Below are 13,999 nucleotides of genomic sequence, written 5' to 3'. Positions count from 1 at the left end.
TGATCGCATGAACGACCCGGCCTACGGAAATGGTACATAGGGTCAGAAGTGAAGAAGTTGAGACAAGTACGAAAGTCGAAGCAATTACTTGCGCCAGGGCATGAGCACCGTACTGCTCCAGTCGAGGGTAGGGGTAGGATAGAGGTGCAGCCTGGTCACGGGGTAGGTTGGTGTGCCTGTAGATCTCGTAAGATTCCTGCCCAGCCTCGCTGTTCAGGATAGTGCTATGATTAGAGACCTTCCAGTTAGGTGCAAGTCGGGCCCCGGTCAGTTCAGCGGATTTTTGAGATTCTGTGCGATGAGTGGCCAGGGCAGACGACTCCCACTCCTCGACCTCCTTCAAACACTTCAAATTTTCATCTTCGGCAGCTCGAGCAGCGGTGGCCTCCTCTTCGGATCGCCTGTGAAAGAGTGGCCTCCCATGCTTTGACTTAGAAGGCGACCTGTGCTTACGTTTCCGATGGCGGCTAAGACCAGCAGCTTCGCCCTCCTGCGAGCCGACCATCTCGATGCTGGGGGAAGCACCTCGACCTGGATGAGGAGGAAGGTCATGAAGTTGTACCTCCTCACTGCCGATGTCGAGGGCGAAGTGATGGAGCAGGCGGATTTTGAAAGGGAAGGGTATATATAGGCCACTGTGTGGAAAGACGCGCCCTGCTGAAGCGAGCGGATGGATGACAAGTGGTGCTTCGGTGATCGAGCCGTCGGTTGCATGGATGACGCGTGGCGATTCATTAATGCAATGTTTGGACTTATGGTAGCAAGACCTTTCGGTTACTGATCTTGGATGACGATACATATGCAAAGCTTCAACCCTCGGCTATCAAATTGCATCAAACACGCGACCCTGCAGGGATTTCTTTCGACCTAAATTGGAAGAGATATACTTCTTCCCAATGCAATAAATTACATTTGGAAGAAGTGGGGGAATTGTGATGAGGGTGTCACGAGGAGATGCTGATTAGAACAAAACTTTGCCGGTTGGTCGCGTACAAGATCGCAGATCGATGCGAGAAAAAGACATGAACAAGATTGCAGAGTCAGATCGCAGGATCGCACGGGGCTCATTGTGGCTTGATGACGTCTCAAATCGGGCCCCATGAACCTAAATCCGACCCATATTATCCGTCGGACAGGTGTCCACCGGGAAAATAGCTGAGTCATTGCATGGATGAGCCTGAAGCCGACACCTGTCCAACAGGAGGGTCCCATCTTCAATCGCCTATAAATACCCCAAGTCCACACTGAGAGAAGGTACACTGTTCATCTACACTTATATTTTAGATCGCCAAATTTTACTTTCGATCTCAGCATCTGACTTAGGCATCGGAGCATCGTCGTCGGGGCGATCCCGACTAGCTTTGTGTTTTCTTTCCAGATAACAGGTCTAAATCGGTGACGTGGGTGGTCGAGATCATTGATCAAGGTCAAACGTGATCGAGGCGGATCAGTACGTTTGGTGAAAGCTATAAATAGGGACAATTAAATGTACTCAGGAATGATTTGATTACTTAACTGCATATATTTTATATGATCCTTATGACCTTAAGACCTTAACTAACTTGACCTTACGAGTGATTTCATTGGGGGCGACCCCAATATCCCTAATGTATTTCTTGTGATTTTAGACGTATTCCCTTCTAGTGATGATACTACCATTAATAGGAGGGATCAAACCTTATGTTGCAAATTGCATTTCATCTCACACTCCATTCAACACATACATATCACATGTATAATTTTTTTTTAAATAAAATACATGATACCATCTCCATGTAGGCGGTTGAATATAGGAGATGAAATACAATTCGTAACAGAAAATTCAATTCACCAATAGAAAACCAAGGTGAAGGAGGTCCAGGTACTTCCTAAGCACCATACAGAATAATAAACCAAACTAATGATTAGATCACCCATATAACCAAACACTCTATACAAGAGATGCAGATAAAAGATAGAGAGATACGGTGAAAGGAACACATATGCCTTAAAAGGCTATTCAAAGATGGCCCACAAGAACAGTATGGTCAAAAAATCATAACGAGTCAGGAAATTGAGCATTCTTTCTTAATAAATGAGTGTAAAATGTTTGGAGTACATAAGTTACCTAAAGATACTGGATTGCGCCACAAGCCAAGAACTCTTAACATGCGAAGCTTCTCGAGTATTTCAATTGGGTCTTCCTCAATCCTTGTACCCACAAGCTGCAATTCTATCACATTTTGATAGTTGAAGTTCATAGGTGGGTAATTTGCTCATTTGTCAATCGTTAATCTCTAATTGATATAGTCAGTGACACATCACAAACCACCTGAGAAGAGTTGTGCGATCTTCCCAATTCGTATTGAAATCCATGCCAATCCTAAGTTTTATGCTGGGAAGTTGTACTTGATGATTTAAGATGTGATCAACAATCATTGACACACTTTCTTCACCACAAATTCTTCCTTCCAATACTTGGAGCTTCGACAATTTAAGAAGATGAGTAATATCATCAACCAAACTGTTGAACCCAATTATCATCTCCAACTCATTCAACCCTTTCAATTTCAATTTTTCACCTCCAACGCTCTCATCACCATCTTTCAAAAATAGATGCCTCAAGCGCCTCATGTTGTATATGCAATTAGGTAATCTCATTGTATTTTTCACATTCAATGTCTGCAAACAAGGCAACTTGCTTCTAGATGGTGGCAATTATTCCACAAAGCTATTTTCGATACTCAATAGCTTCAACAACTTCAATTTTTTTATTTCTTTGGGCAATTTTCAATTCTCAAATTTATAACCTTCCAACACTACTATTTCTCGCCAGTCCGTTCGGAGGAATAGAAAAGATCTTACGCTCTTATTTTCCTAAATCCTGTAACTAAGATCGTTATCCACTCCCTCCATATTGATAGCCAATCTATTTGTTTTGCAAATTGAATACTCTTCTCCTCCCATCTTTCTATCTATAACCTCCAAAAATCCTTCTTTTTTTACTTTTGACAAACACAGATCTCGTATCATATCATGAAGCCGGCATGACTTAAACCTATTATACAGCGGCAACTCATCTATTTTCACTTGAACCATACACCTATTTGCTAGGTCGAATAAATACCGTTCTGCCGCATCTCTCAAACTTTCTCCCCTTCCCTTATATTCTGAAAATCATTCCTTCATCCATCCATAGTAAATATAGTTTTTCTGAATCTATTTCTTGATCCTCTTTAGAACATGCCAAATACAAAAAGCATGGTTTCAGATTGTAAGGAAGCACATTGTAATTCAAATCTAGTATTTGTTCTACTCTTTTGTCATTCTCCAACCTTTCCCATGTTGAAGGTACAAATCAAGATTTCTACATACATTTTTCCATTCTATTGATGCCTTTTCACGACGAAGAATTTCCCCAATAACTGAAATGGGTAATGGTAAATAACCACATTTTTTTACTATTTCCCTTCCATATTCTTCCAACAACTTTATTTCAGTAGTAGGTAGCCCTGCGTACACATCAATGAATGTCAGTTAATTCAAAATATTATAAAATTTGAATTTCTCATAAATTTGTATAGTAATTAAAATAAATCAAAACAAGAGAATTTTTCCCTATACTTACAAAAAATAAAAAATAGAAATAAAATCTGAAAGCATAACTTTATATTACTAAATCCATTTCTTTGTATGAAACAAATTCAATGAGTTTCTAAATGTTTTATTTCTTTTATGTTGGAAATAAATTTTGTATGAAGTAATAAATTTTAAATTGCTATTCAATAGCATTTTATACATATGAATCAACTTATTACAAAAGAAAATTCAAACAATCTTTTCATAAGCAAAAATTCAAACAATCTTGTCGTCATGGAAACTATAAAAATCTTAGACGTAACAAAATAATCTTTTTCGCTTAATATATACTATTAATGATATTTTTAGTATAATTACTCTTTTTTCTTTTGTAACTAACTAGAGAAAGAAGATTCAAAATCAATAAAATAAAACAAGAAATTTTACAAACTAACCTTGTGAATAGTTGTTTGGGAGTGCTATCTTTTGAAGGAGCTCCCATCCTTCATCTTCATCCAAACACTTCAAATTGTGGACGTATCCTGTGGAAGCAATGTTTTGATTTCTGGTTGTGAGAAAAACTTTGCTATCTTCCTCTCCAATGGGAAAAGCATGCCTTAAGGAATTCCAGTGATCAACATCCCAAACGTCATCCAAAACTAGGAGACATTTTCTGTCCTTTTGTACTTGGTACAACTTTCTGACCAATGTATCTTCGTCTTGCTCCGCACTTTCATTCAGAACAAGTTGCTTTAATAGTCGTTGGAAAATAGTTTTGGGTTGAAATTGTTGGCTTGCAGAAACCCAAGCACGATATTTGAAGCACTGAGGCTGCACGGCCTCCCCATTGTAAATTTTGGTAGCAAGAGTGGTCTTTCCCAAGCGTCCCATGCCACATATGGAAATCACTCCATTTGATTTGTCATCAGTTGTTAGAAGTGATTCTAATTGTTTAATATCCTCCTTCATTCCTACAAAATACTTTTCAACCTCATGCCCATACGTTCTTCTTGACCAATCGGTATCATCTACCAATCATGATGAGTTGTCTCCTACACTCATGAACTCCGACTATTTGGTGAGGTCGGACATACGAGACTTGATATCTTTAATGTCTTCTCTGATTTGGTGCATTCTCGACCACTTGTTCCATATATAACTGAATCTTTTGAGAACCTTTTTAAGGCCTTTCCCTTCTCTTCTGGACACCACTTCAATGACATATCTTTCTACCACATTCTCAGCTTGAATGGACAAATCGCGAAGTTCAGCGACCTAATTCTGGACTGTCTGTGAATTGTACCGATCGTGCCACCTATCAGCATCCTTCAAGAAACAGTGCATGATGTTGAGCTGCCTACGGACTTCCTCAACCTCATCGCCCACACTTGATAGAAACTTTGCTTCCTCAATCAATAGGTTCCGAAGTTTTTCAAGAGTTATTGTTGCAACAAAATCAACCATTTTACTTTTTTTCAAGAGTTATTGTTGCAACAAAATCAACCATTTTTTAATCAACCATAATTTAGGTGATTTTTAGGAGAAATGTGTTGGACCAGTAGTGGTTAATTGCAAAGTGGATGGATGTTATTGATCTCTTTAATTCACCAACTGCGTACATTTTATATATGCGCATACCAACTTTTATCCCTACTTGACACAATTTCTACGCATGGTACAAATTCTTTTCTCCTCTAATCTTTTCTTGTAAACTGAAAGTTTTAGATTCTTTCTCCCATCGTTAACACTTTCTTGATTCTCACTTTTAATTTAAGATAAAGCAAAAGAATCAGCTACTCATAACAGAAGTTCAAGAAATCCATTTTAGATTTAATTTTAATTCATCTCATATGTACAAATTCTTTTCTCCTCTTTCACACAAATTTATTAATGGGTACAGACCTAATCCAAATATAATTCATATTTTTTAATAGGTTTGGAATTGGACGTATGTATAATAATATTTATTGGGTTTGAGCATGAGTCTGAGTAGGGTCTCACCTTATCCATTAATACTTCTAATTCTACATTAGGAAATAATGTCTGGCTTGTCAATTTATATGTCGTCCACTCGCGAAAATTATGTAAATTGGAGTGAAGAGGTAAAGTTCTTCTTGATGGGCCAGGAATGTTGGATAATTGCTTAAGGTAAACCGGAGGATGTGGCGAGTAAGAAGCCATTTTCATCTTTTTTTGGTCTGGTGGGGCTATGCATGTGATCACAGTGTATGTGATGATAAGATGCGCCCCCATATATATGTTGGGGGCATTATAGACCCAAGAAAGGCATGGCTTACTTTGAGGGAAGTTAATGAACATGCGACCGCAAGTAAGCGTCAGTGCCTGGAGACTGAACAAGATGGCCTGAAGCGGGGTAGGATCCATATAGTGGTTAGTTTACTATAATACTAGTTATTAATTAATTATATATATTTGATATTAATAATTAAAATATATTAATTGTTTAGGAGTACTTTGATGCCATGACAAGCCCTCGGTGCAAGAGGAGCAAACCCAAACTGCTTAGCAAGGTATTACGCACTGGGGTGATGACCATCAGATGGATTGGATACAGATGATGGTTTGAGATGTGGCTGGGCTGCTTTTCTTTCATCTTACCCTGAGGGTGTGGATGATGAGAGTACGAGGTCCTGTTTTACTGACACCGATTCTAGCTCGTGGTTTAGCGGGAGCCCTATGATTATGAGTCTGGGTTTGCAGATTGCTATTTTTTAATATAGTGTACACTGCCGACCAGCCATTGTGGAGCGATTGTACCCAATCTAAATTAGCTACGGTTGTTGGATTGGTGAACATCAAAGCCGAGAATCATTTTTCTGAGAGATGTTATCATCAGGTGTCCCAATAGGATAGTAATATTTGGCTCTGCTATCATAACCTACCCACCGATTACTAGAGTAAGAAGGAGTTGATAAGGATTTGGGTTTATCTGTTGAGATGATTGATGCGTAAAAAATCATTGATGCTCTATTGGAAGGATGACATTAATATGGAACACTGCAAGTTTTCTAGAGATATTACGTATAAGTTGACAAGAGAACGAAACCCCTGTAGCAAGACTACTCATCCTTTTCTAAAGCATAAATTACTGTCTAATTTTCCAAGATTTTCTTTTACTGCTCTTTTTGTCATTCTTGCCAAGAAAAGGTCGAACTCGACTCGTTTACACCTCCAGCAGCAAATGCTTCTTTTTGCTACCATATTAGCGTCTAGCAGAGCCTCCAAGCCAAATGACGTTTTTTTGGCAAAAGAATCAATTAAAAAAAGTGATTGTATATGGTAAAGTGCAAAGTTTGCAAATTACGATGGTAAGTTGATACAAAAAAAAAAGTTTCAATTGTAAAGAGTAAAAATAAGTATAGTTCAAATGAAAAAACGTAATTTACCCATTTTCATATGTGTTTCTTATTTTACTTTTCAAAAATAACATAAGTAAATAAATAATATAATTATTATTTGAAGTACTTAAATATCTATTTTTGTTTTTAAACATATTCTTTTTATTGAAATACCAAACTAAAGTACCAAAACAAAAATTGGGTAACCACCGAAATCGAATTGATTAATTTGGTGCCATACAGAATGTTTTATTGAAATATTGGTTCGATTTTATTAAGTGGGCACACATTATAAGCCAAATAAAATCATATACTTTATTCAGAATTAATCTCATATTTACATAGTTTAGGAGAAAATTAAAAAAAGTACTTGTATAATCATGATTATATTAGTATCTTCCTTTATTTGCATAATTTTACCGAAAATTTATTTGATTGATTAATAGAAAATAATCGTTATGAAATTCATTTAGTACTAATTACGAACTAGGTAAAAGCGTCATTTGGTTCCTTAACTTTTTGCTTAAGATCACTTTAGTCTTTCAAGTTTATTTTTTGACTTTAACATCCTTAAACTTTATTTTTTGACTCAGTCCGATTCCTCCTGTTTTCAAAGGAAAAAAAATATTTTTGTATTTTTTATGTTGATATAATTTTAATTCAAGGAGAATATATAAATGATTGGATCATTTATTTAATAATTCAGTTGATGGATGCCTCAAGAATTACAAAATTGGATTAATTAATTTTGGACTTAACACCTTTAAATTAATTGAGGTTTCGCTTAATTAATTAATTGAACCAACTAATTAGTGTCTGGACTTAAATTTATTTAATTGGATTAAATGAGACTTTGGAGTTAGTTGGGATACAATTAATATAATTAATTATTGTCCAATGAATTTTTGTTGGGCTTGATGTAATTTGATTAAATTAAGTCCGGTCTATACTAGAAGTCTAAGCCCATTTGGGGGAGGTTGGAGCAAGTTAAGGACTTGAAACTCCTCACTACGATGAAGATAATGGATTAGTTATTTCATCATGGTTGAAGGTTATATGCATGTGTATGTTGAGGTTGCCTTGGATGCAAACTTGATAGTTATTGAATTTTAAATTCAATTGTATGTAATATAAAAAAACTACACACATATCCAAAATAACCATAACACATGAGCCACAAAATTTTTCTAAAATTCTCTCTCAAAATATTTTTCTTTTTACTCTATATTGAATTTGATTCAAGTTAGAACATAAAACAATGCGAAAAGCACTAGACAATAGTATTTGTTTGGAGTTGTTTTTCTTCTTATTCTTTATTCTATCCAGCAATAGAAAAAGAACTATATCTCTTCCATAGTGTGGTGTAGAAAAATTAAAGGGGTTCTAATTTGGATCCTAAAGTGAACGAAAGAGGAACAAAAAGGGAAATAACACACATTGCTGCCCATCCAAATAAACAAAAGGTAAAGTTTCATGTTACATTTCTGTGCCTTTTGTTTCATTATCTAGCCAGATGTCTAGCATGCTTATATATTTGTTATTATGCTTTTGACAAACACCGAACGCCCTAGAATTTCAAATGGAGCACACTTTTGAACCGTTTTAATTTTTTCATTTCACGCTTCCGTCACGTTCCCTGGCTATACCAATTCTTTCAGTGGTATCAGAGTCTGGTTCGGTATTGTGGCTTTAGGACTAACATGCTATTATGTGTTGAGCATGAACAACATGTTTAATTTGCTTTTGGAAAGCATGTGGGTTTTTCAGTTTGTATGGTGATACACGAGCACTCTATTTGTAGCACGGTAGAAAGGCATGCTACTTTAACTGCCACTAACAATTTCTCCCCTAGGACTATCCGTACCATAGAACAAGAAAGTCTTCATAAAAAATCGAGTGAAAAGGAAGATTGCACGCCTAAGACTGACCGGAGAGTACATCCACAATTGGGCGGTAGAGTTGAGTCATGCAGTTGAACAATCGTTAACACTCCCACCAGGTTACAGTAGTGAGCCATTGCGCATTGGATGGCAGCTACAAACCCAACTTATGAGGGTTGGTCTGAACATTCATTGAGGACTCGAGATTGGGCATCGAGAGTCCTATAAAGACTTGCACTAAGTATTAAATTCATTGGATGAGTATCGTGTTTCACCGCGACAGACATGAGATGTCTATGCTATTTAAGATTCGCCTTTATTTAATTTGTTCTGACAATTTCGGTGTAATTGTAACATTGTTTATGAATAAAGTCAGTATTCTTTATCCGACAATTGTATTTGTTGTGCTCATTGATTATGTTTATAGGCTTAACATCACAGAAAAACCCACAAATCAAATTGTACAGCCTAAGTAGTTGGGTTGCGCATTGGATGGTGGCCATGAAACCAACTTCTGAAGGTTAGGTTTGAAACATTCTAAGTCGAGGACCTAGAGACTGGGCATCAAGAGTCCTATTGAGACCTGCACTAAAATTGCATTCATTGGATCAGTGTCGTATTTCATCGACGACAGATGTTTGACGTTTATGCAATGTTAGTTGAAGGTTGACAAGGTTGTCAAGCCGAGTGAACTGACTCCCAGGAAGTAGTCATATGGAAGCCTTGGAGGCTTAGTCGGTATGACTAGATCTTCCTGGCTCTGGTAGTACGGGATTAGTCCTTGGACTTAAGGAACCATGGTAGTTGCATGCATGTGATAATTGTATCTTGGATTTGACGAAAGATGACTATATCTTGGATGTGTTCATTACAAGTCTTGTTCAGTGCAATCAAAATATGTAGTGAGGACGGTAGGTTCCAAGATAGAATCCGTAACTTCTTAGTATATGATAGTCGAGTCTCCTATGCGGTATGAGATGGTTTGTGCTCTTAGAGTCTGTGGCCACAGTGATCGGTTGAGTAGGGAATTGATTTCCTACATCGATCAATAAAGCAAATGCATCTCAAGTTATTGAGTATAGTATCTAGTCTAGGATGAGAACCGACGCTCAATTTCATGTCCTAGGCTTAGATTGGGAGACGGATGATAGAAGGACCGTACCCGTATGGTACTCAGGAGCCTAAATATTCAGGCCAACATTCATCTAGTCTCTAGTGCCATGGACAGTTGCTAGACGGTCACCAATGGTGACAAGAACTTCAGTGAAAAGGTTAATTGGAAATAAATTAATTAAATTTAATTTAATTAATCATTTATATTGGACACAAGTCCAAGTCTAGCTGAGGGTGAATCTACAGAGTCACACACAAATCACTATGCAATTGGTGGAATTAATTTAGAATTAATTTTACCATGGTTCTTAGCCATTGCAAATAACTTTTTCTTGATAGAAATTGATGTTTTTGCAGCCATTTTATTTAACCGTACTCAATAAAAATTATTTACCACAATTTTTAGAAAATTATAGCCAATAGTCAATTTTTCTTTTCGGGTAGTACTTGCGCACATAAAATACGTCGTAAAACAACAGAGTTTCTAGCTTTGTCAAATCTTCATAAGTAAATTCCATCCCTATCAATTTATTATCTACTAATCGAACGTCTCATTCACCATTGTGATTATATTCCCATGGATGTTGCTCAGCTTATTTATAGACACCTCACTATAACTTATTTCCTATTTTCAACAACGTTTTTCAAGAATCGTGATCATAACATAGCAACAAAAATAGCCATTCCCTCAGTCAGCAAAAAAATTGAAATGAGACAGAAATTATCAGGTGCTTACCATCTCTCCAATTCTTCTTCATTTAAAATGAAACCAACCAATGGGATTCAGTTTGACCAACATGAAGCAGTCTTTTTGAATGTATCTGTAAGGCGTTGCTGTAGTTCTTTTTTGATTTTATAATTGCATAAAACCCCCTCTTGTTATGTAAAATTAGCTGAGGTGAGGTGCTGTATATTTTGCTTTTCCCACAACAAAATTAATTTTAATTTTTTTTATTCCTATGTAAAAATATTAATATTTGGAAAATTGGTCTAAATTAATTTTGTGATTATATAAATTATTATGACCACATCGAAGACACAGTCTTCTCTCGCCAGATTTAAGATATAGCCATCTATGCATGCGATTGTCATGATTCCTCAAGTCCAATGATTAATCCTGTACTACCGGAGCTGGAAATTCAAGTCATACCGACCAAGCCTCCAAGAATTTAATATGACGATTCCCACGAGTCAGTTCAATTAGTTAACAACCTTGTCAACTAATCCACTAAAATTTAGCTCCTTTCAACAAAAATTTTTAGCAGCAAGAAGTACCAAAAGCCAAGCTTTTCGGGATCAAGAAGGAAAAGAAGAAAACTTTAAGGGCTTACTTCTAGCATTTTAACATTACCATCCTAAAGGTCCCTACAGCCCACCAGTAGGTTTTTGTCAGTGCATCTATTTAGGGATTTCGTTGAGGGCCCCTAACCGGGTACTTAGCCAAGAAACCACCCATCAATTTTTTGGATGTTCTACCTGGGCCAGAAAAATATATGAACCTAGAGGATGCTTGGGGCTGGTAAAAAAAAAATGATCGTGATAAGAGAAAAGAGAACGAACTACCCTCCACTAGTAGAACTAGAGGAGAGACACGAGGGCATTTTAACCCCTTAATCTAAAAAATACACACTATACACCTCTGATAACTAGCCCTACCAGGATGCTTATGGCAATTGATCAATTTCTAGCCTTGCAGTGGCCTAAAGGCTTAGAGGAAGGCCCCCAATTCCCTAAATCTAAATCTTTTTGCAGGTATAAGGTAAGACAAAAGATAGAAACACTCATCCAAGTTGGATTCAGGTAGATTAAATGTTTCTATAGGACTCACCTCACTTCCTTCAAAACCCACCAAAGGAGTTTTGACAGGTTGTAATTATATTTCACCCATATGCATCCTTCTGAGCATGTCCATGAATAGAATATCTACTAAACTTCTATTGTCGATCAAGATCTTATGAACTAGTTAATTTGCGATGTCCATCTTTATTACAATAGGATTGTTTTGCACCCCGATCCTGGGCACAGGTCCTTGGCACCAAACATGATAATATCTTCATGTTCAATGTTCAGCATTTGCTCCCTTCTTTCAATTCTTAAATTTCTTACATACTTCTTTCGAGCTCTACTAGAGCCCCCACCTATAGGTCCACCCAATATTATGTGTATGACCCCCTTCCTAGGTGCGTTTTCATTAGTTTGCTCTTCCTTTCTTTATTATGTTGTTTTGAATCTTTTTCCCTGGTTTACGTCCTATTCCTTGACCTTTCCTTCCTTGTGTCCTGGTTTCCTACCTTGTCATCCTTCCGTCTCCCCATATATACTCTTTAAAGTTCTTTGTTGCACAAGCCTTTCTATCTTCTTTTCCAATTGATAACAATATTCCATGTCATGCCCTTTATCCTCGTAAAATTTGCAATATTTGTTGGAGTATTTTTTAGTAGGAGTATCCCTGGTTTTCCTTGGCCACTTCTAGATCTTTGCTTTCTCCACCATCATCATTGCTCTCATCTAGTAGTGCTTAGTGGAGTGTATTGCTGAAATCTTGGTTGGTAGGTATCATTATATTGTCTCAATCTTTCTCAGATCCTTGCCTCTTGTCCCTCTAACGATCCCTTCCACGCTCGATCTTGATTCCTAGACCATTCTCCATCCTTGATCACATTCATTTCTTCCTCGTCAATGTATTTCTGCGGAACCCTCATTAATTGTTCCACATCTTCCAATAGATCTCTTGCTAAGGCTGCTGCAAAAGTTCCTTTTCCCAAATAGTGTATTAATATACTAATCATCATATCAACACGAATGGCTTTCACTTCCAACGTTTCATTGTTAAATCTCCCCTCAAAACGTTTCAACAATTCGTACTCTCTTTGTTTGGCATATTAACGAGAAAGAATTTTTTGCTGTTTGGAAGGCTTTTAAGAAATGGCCTTTATTTTTACTTGCTAAAGAATTTATTTTAAAAGTTGATAATCCTAATGTCAAGGCTTTCTTAAAAAATAAATTAGAATTGAAAATAGGAAAAGCTCGTATTATCAGATGGTAAGCTGAATGCCAAGAAGCCATCACTAAACTCGGCAATTCTTAAATTTGTATGTGAATAAAGCTGCCTCTTCCCATCATATAATAATGCATATTTATAGAAGAAATAATGCATGAAAAATATTTGCGAAACCCTACAAACTAGATTGGAATATCACAAAATCTAGTGATGAAAATCCCTAATAGTTTTCAAGATTACAAACTACTTAAAAATGACAACTTAATTACCTTGCTCTAAATCATGAAATCAGAGTGACATAATGATTCTGAATTGATTATATGAATTGTAGATGTATCTTTTAACAATAATATTACGAAACTAGAACCCTAGCCCCAAATTCACGGTAACAAGGACGACAAGTGGCCAATGAGGACGGTGATGAGTACGACAACGAGTACGGCTTCTAGGTAATCTTTCTTTCTCTATTGCACTTTACTTATTCTTCTTTTTCTTGGGTTTGTGTGTGTTTTTAGTATCTTCTATTTTAGGCAAACTTCATAATGGTCTTTATATTCTCTAACAGCATGATATCGTCATGACTGCTCAAAACAAACGTAAAATGGAAAATCAAGACCCCATCAGCTCCAAGCTTACGTTTGTAGACCCATTTGCATCCAACAGGTTTAACACCTTCAAGTGGGTCTACGAGGGCACAAACTTTATTCGAACCCTTCGAGTACGTTTCCGATCTCATGGCCTCAAGCTTCTTATCCGAATTGATGTCTAACATCGCTTCTCCATATATTTTTGGATCATTTTTCAGTTGACCAGTCAGTCCCAAGAATCCATACCTATCAGGCTGTCGTGATTCCCTAGTCGACCTACGTACTACTAGAACACTACCAGTAGAAACTATAGGCTCAAATGATCTTCCTTCATTCGCAAGCAGGCCTCACCCAACATAAAAATTAAGCCATGCATTCGGCCAATGGGTTTTGTGATCATCTCTATTGTTTATCCGGTAAACAATACTTACAAATTTATATCAAATATATACATGTTATACAAATAAATAGAATCCATGTATTTAACAATAGCTATCCAAT

This window comes from Sesamum indicum, linkage group LG12 (assembly GCF_026168435.1).
Source record: "Sesamum indicum cultivar Baizhima isolate 11 linkage group LG12, ASM2616843v1, whole genome shotgun sequence".
NCBI lineage: Eukaryota > Viridiplantae > Streptophyta > Magnoliopsida > Lamiales > Pedaliaceae > Sesamum > Sesamum indicum.
This window is presented reverse-complemented; position numbering follows the sequence as displayed.